At 37.7% G+C, this 4,400-nt stretch overlaps 1 non-coding gene across 1 annotated transcript; it reads left to right on the top strand.

Moving 5' to 3' along the window:
* The first annotated feature begins 3,459 nt into the window (after positions 1–3,459).
* LOC136257112 (U1 spliceosomal RNA) lies at positions 3,460–3,622 on the top strand. The gene has a single exon (XR_010701816.1). It is a non-coding gene; the product is annotated as a U1 spliceosomal RNA (small nuclear RNA).
* The last annotated feature ends 778 nt before the right edge of the window (positions 3,623–4,400 follow it).

Genomic DNA, 4,400 nt, shown 5'->3' with positions numbered 1-4,400 from the left:
AAGGTATCCTTAGAGCAAGCTTGAGGAGCAAGTTAGTCTCATGTGGCCAGACCTCTAGTTCAGTGCAGGGGCTTACCAATTAGAGATTTTTTTAGCATGGATGCTTATAATCTGTAATTGGTAAGTCCCTGCACTTAAACAGAAGTCTGGCAGTGAGACTAGCTTGCTTCTCTAGCTTGCTCTAAAAATACCTCGAAGGATATTGTCTACAGGCAAGTTGATAGCTGGTTAAACATTGCTGTCACATTCCCTGCCCTGCCTGCAGCATTACTAGCTACACATCAGGGAAAGAATAAGTGCTGTATATAGTGGCACAATGAATGGTAGTGAAATACAGTTTTTGCATATTTCTTCAGCGTTTAGAAGTGGGCTGCAGGTGCCCTACGGGTGCTTACTAGCAAGACTCCATAAATCTACCCCTCCTGTAATTTTCCCCCAGGAATAATCAGTAAACACCGCCTGCCCAGTAATAATAATGAATAAATAAATAAATCCAATTATAAAATGTACAAAAACCAAAAATTTATCAGTCCAATAGTCCAGTTCACTGAATAGTAGCACCCTATCTGTATAGTATCTACGTAGTTAACTATATTGTATACTAGTATCTGGTATACTAGTATCTGGTATGTATTTGTATTATTTTATACATTTCAGCTATTACTTTCCTAGCCATCACATTAACAGTTATGACTTATGAGGAGATGATTTCATTCATTGTAATGTCTCTACCATATCAGTCAAGTGACTATCTGTGTCTCCAGTAAACAGAAGAAATACAGTGGAACCTCTTTTATCTGGACCCCACTTAATAATATCCAGATTCTTGGTTAACCGAACCACAGAAATGACTGCTCTGTTAGAGTAATGACTGTTCTATTAGGGTAGTTGAAATATAAATATTTTCTTTATGCTATTTTAAGGTACAGTCTCAGAGATATGGACTTTTTAAGACTTTTGGACCTGTTCATCCCTGGTCCCAAAGGGTTCAGATAACTAAAGTTCCACTGTAATGGTTACATCAGTTACCAGTGGTTGGTTACATGAGAGTATAGTGATTTGGAGGATTTCAACAGTTTCTGAATACATGTACAGATTATACCATGTAAGGTATAAACACTTCTGCTATATATACACTATATAAACAGTTTGATATATGTTGAGTTTGCTGAAAGGATCTACTGAATCTGATTTGTGTGTAATTCTTCAGGTACACATATCAAAGTTCTACTGAACTTGATCATCACATTTGGACTGATAGTTTGATTGATGTAAGTAATAAAAACAAAGAGTATTACAATATCTTTACTGCTAATAGTGAACAGAAATGAGTTCTGGGAGAAGCATTATCACTAAAGTTGAAAATTACCTGTTGATGCTGAAAGATTGTGAACACTATGACAGAGTATGGTGTAATCATACCGTATAGTAGGGACGACCAAGGTTTGGGCGTGGCCCATGAAAACATTACCCAAAACCCAGCCTTGCTTTTCCCTAATGGCAATGAGGCAGTATTGGTTAGGTAAAACTAAGCCCAAACAAGCCTTCAGATTGACGCGAAATGTTTTCAACAAGTTGCTACAGATTTTTTTTAAATTTTATCAAACGGAAGTTTCTAGTGGCTGACTGACTGAGTAAGTGACTGATGCCTTCAGAAAAGCGTAACTTCATAACAGTCAAGGCTACGGGCTTGATTTTTTCACTGTTTGTTGTCGCTTCAGCCGGCCACATGCCTTTTGGCATACCACAGTACATATAATGCGTTCTTCACTGGGGTGCGTGGCACCATTTCTTTCCTTTGACATGGGTTCACCAGTCATAATAATTTTATTCTACAAGAAAACAAGTACACAAAATTTTTGAAATTTTCAACTAGAGTAGGGAACATAACACATTGATAAGAAGTATTGAAACAAATTGGAATAGTGCATGGTATATCACAGTAGGGCCCAAACGAACTTGGATTGTCAGGGTTCGAACATTCATCAACCAAAGTTCACAAATCTTTCGAACTTTTAAATGGAGCTGTTTCCTATTTACAAATTATAAATCACAGCATATTAAATGTTAAATACATGTCTCAAAAGTTTGCAACACACACATACAGTTGTACTGACTCAACAGTTTTACTGAGAAAACTTGAAATTGAATACCACAAGTAAAAATACTTGTGGTTATTTACTTGTGGTTATTTACTTGTGGTTATTAGGTTTTAAATACATTTTACTACTGCTATATAGTTGAGACAAGTGGCTGGCATCACATAGAAACCTTAAAACCTCATAGAGGCATGGCCTGTGACCACCACTAAACCATCAACTCATAACTTAATTAAATGCCAAATACCATGTGTCTAGCTTCCCCCACATCATTATGGAACACAGCAAGATGGATAGCTGAACTGTATCACTATCTAATTAGTAGCTATAGTTCGAACTGTTCAACCCACATTCGAATGTTTGTTTGTTCGAACAAACCTTCGAATTCACTTAAGTTCATTTGGGCCCTATATCACAGTAAAACAATAAGAAGTGTTATATCCCTACTGTGCATTTCCATTACAGTAGGGATACAACACTTCTTATTGCTTTAATGTGATTTAATATGTGACTGTCTCTTGGAAAACCGGTCTTATCGCCCATTTAAAAGTATTGAGAAACGTCGGTTTTAAATATTCAGTGTGCTGTAGCTTGCCAATGGTGGTAGCTACGCATACCAAATTTTCACACGTTTTGCAACAATTTCTTACCTTCCTGATCATCCAGTGAAGAAGTAGTCAACAGCTAAATTTCCACCATTTTGGATAGTTTTTAAACCGAGGTTGTCTGTATCAGGCGAGCTCCAGAAGGGTGGGAGGCGGGGGCCCTGGAAGGCAGGCAAGATGGTATTCAAAAATTGAAAAGAAACATGTTTGGGATGAATTAAGCCAAGTTATAGGCCATTCGGGGCTCAGAACTGGCTAAAATGAAAGGAAATTTACAGCACAGGTCATTGTCCAACACCACGGAGCTGTACAGCCACACACAGCCATCTCCTGGTTGGCCAGGGCTCCATCAAGACCCCTGACCACTCGTACGGCTCGTAACTGTGCTCTAAAAAAGCAGCCTGCAAAAGCAGACCACTTCACTCTGGTCGACTGTGGCAGTGAAACTTGATAGTGCATTCTTTAAGCTTTGTGTTTGTGTGAAAAAATCAAACTTCCTGTCTTGGGTGATAAGAATGGTTTTCGTAGATCCAGTCACATATCTTGTGCTACTCCAGCTTGTTTCGCTACTTTTTATCAATGTGCTATGGTCCCTACTCTAGTTGAAAATTCCAAATTTCTTATGTACTTGTCCCACATTATACTTTTAATGCAATGAATAACATATATGTATACATACATATGATGCCATAACTGAAACCCACAATCAAATGTCACACATGAAGGTATATAAGAAGGGACCTGTTAATGGAGGATAACATACCTGGCACATGGGGTACCATGATCAAGAAGGTGGTTCCCTCAGGTTGAGGCCAGTGCATTGCACCCTGCCTGGCTGAAATCTGTGATCTCCCCAAATGTGGGAGACTCAGGTGCATAATTTTTGTTAGTGGGGGACTGCGTGTGCGCATCTCCCAATAATACTAAAAAAAAAACAAAATGAGTATTAGTAGAGATGAGTAATCATTAGCTACCAATACTAAACTATAGCTACATATAATCACCTGTCAGTGAATAATTACAGTAAGGGTTGTTTGGTGAAATTAAAGTATGTCATGTAGTAAATGACTTCCCAAATGTTCCACATTTTTACCACCAATAATCACATGACCATGGTCTGAAAAGTACTCAATCAATACCAAAGTACCGTATAACAAGAAAATTTAGCAATAAACTAAATTAAGCAATGATGTTGATGCTAACACAGCAAAAATAGTGTTCCAATACTACCTATACAAACTCCGTCTTTGGTCAGTATTGAAACAACTAATTCAAAAAAGTCCCTTTAACAAGAGGAAATGGACCACAAATCTACAAATGACTCCAATGCTATTCAGTATTGGGGCTGTGGTCTGATTTAGTCTGAGCATAGGTAAAATTAGTTCCAACACCAAAACATTGACGGAATAAATCCAAATCCACAATCTTAAGCCTTAATTTTAGTATAAGGCACAGGTGCTTATACCAAGCATTGAGAGTTTCAAGGACCTGGCCTACGAGATTAGGTTGGGACATTTCCAGCTTAGTCTATATGACACTGAATTAAATTTCTAGAGCACGTGTACAACGCTATGGTCTTTAGAGTGCTAGTCTATCCTTCACATGAGGCAGTATTTGTATATATATGAATTATGCTGTGTATTAAATTTTAATAATGGCTTTGTGCATTATTAAAAGTTATTAATATCAGGCAGTC

Source organism: Dysidea avara, chromosome 5, assembly GCF_963678975.1.
Source record: "Dysidea avara chromosome 5, odDysAvar1.4, whole genome shotgun sequence".
Taxonomy (NCBI): domain Eukaryota; kingdom Metazoa; phylum Porifera; class Demospongiae; order Dictyoceratida; family Dysideidae; genus Dysidea; species Dysidea avara.
The sequence above is the reverse complement of the archived record's forward strand: the minus strand, read 5'-3'. Positions and strand labels throughout refer to the sequence as shown.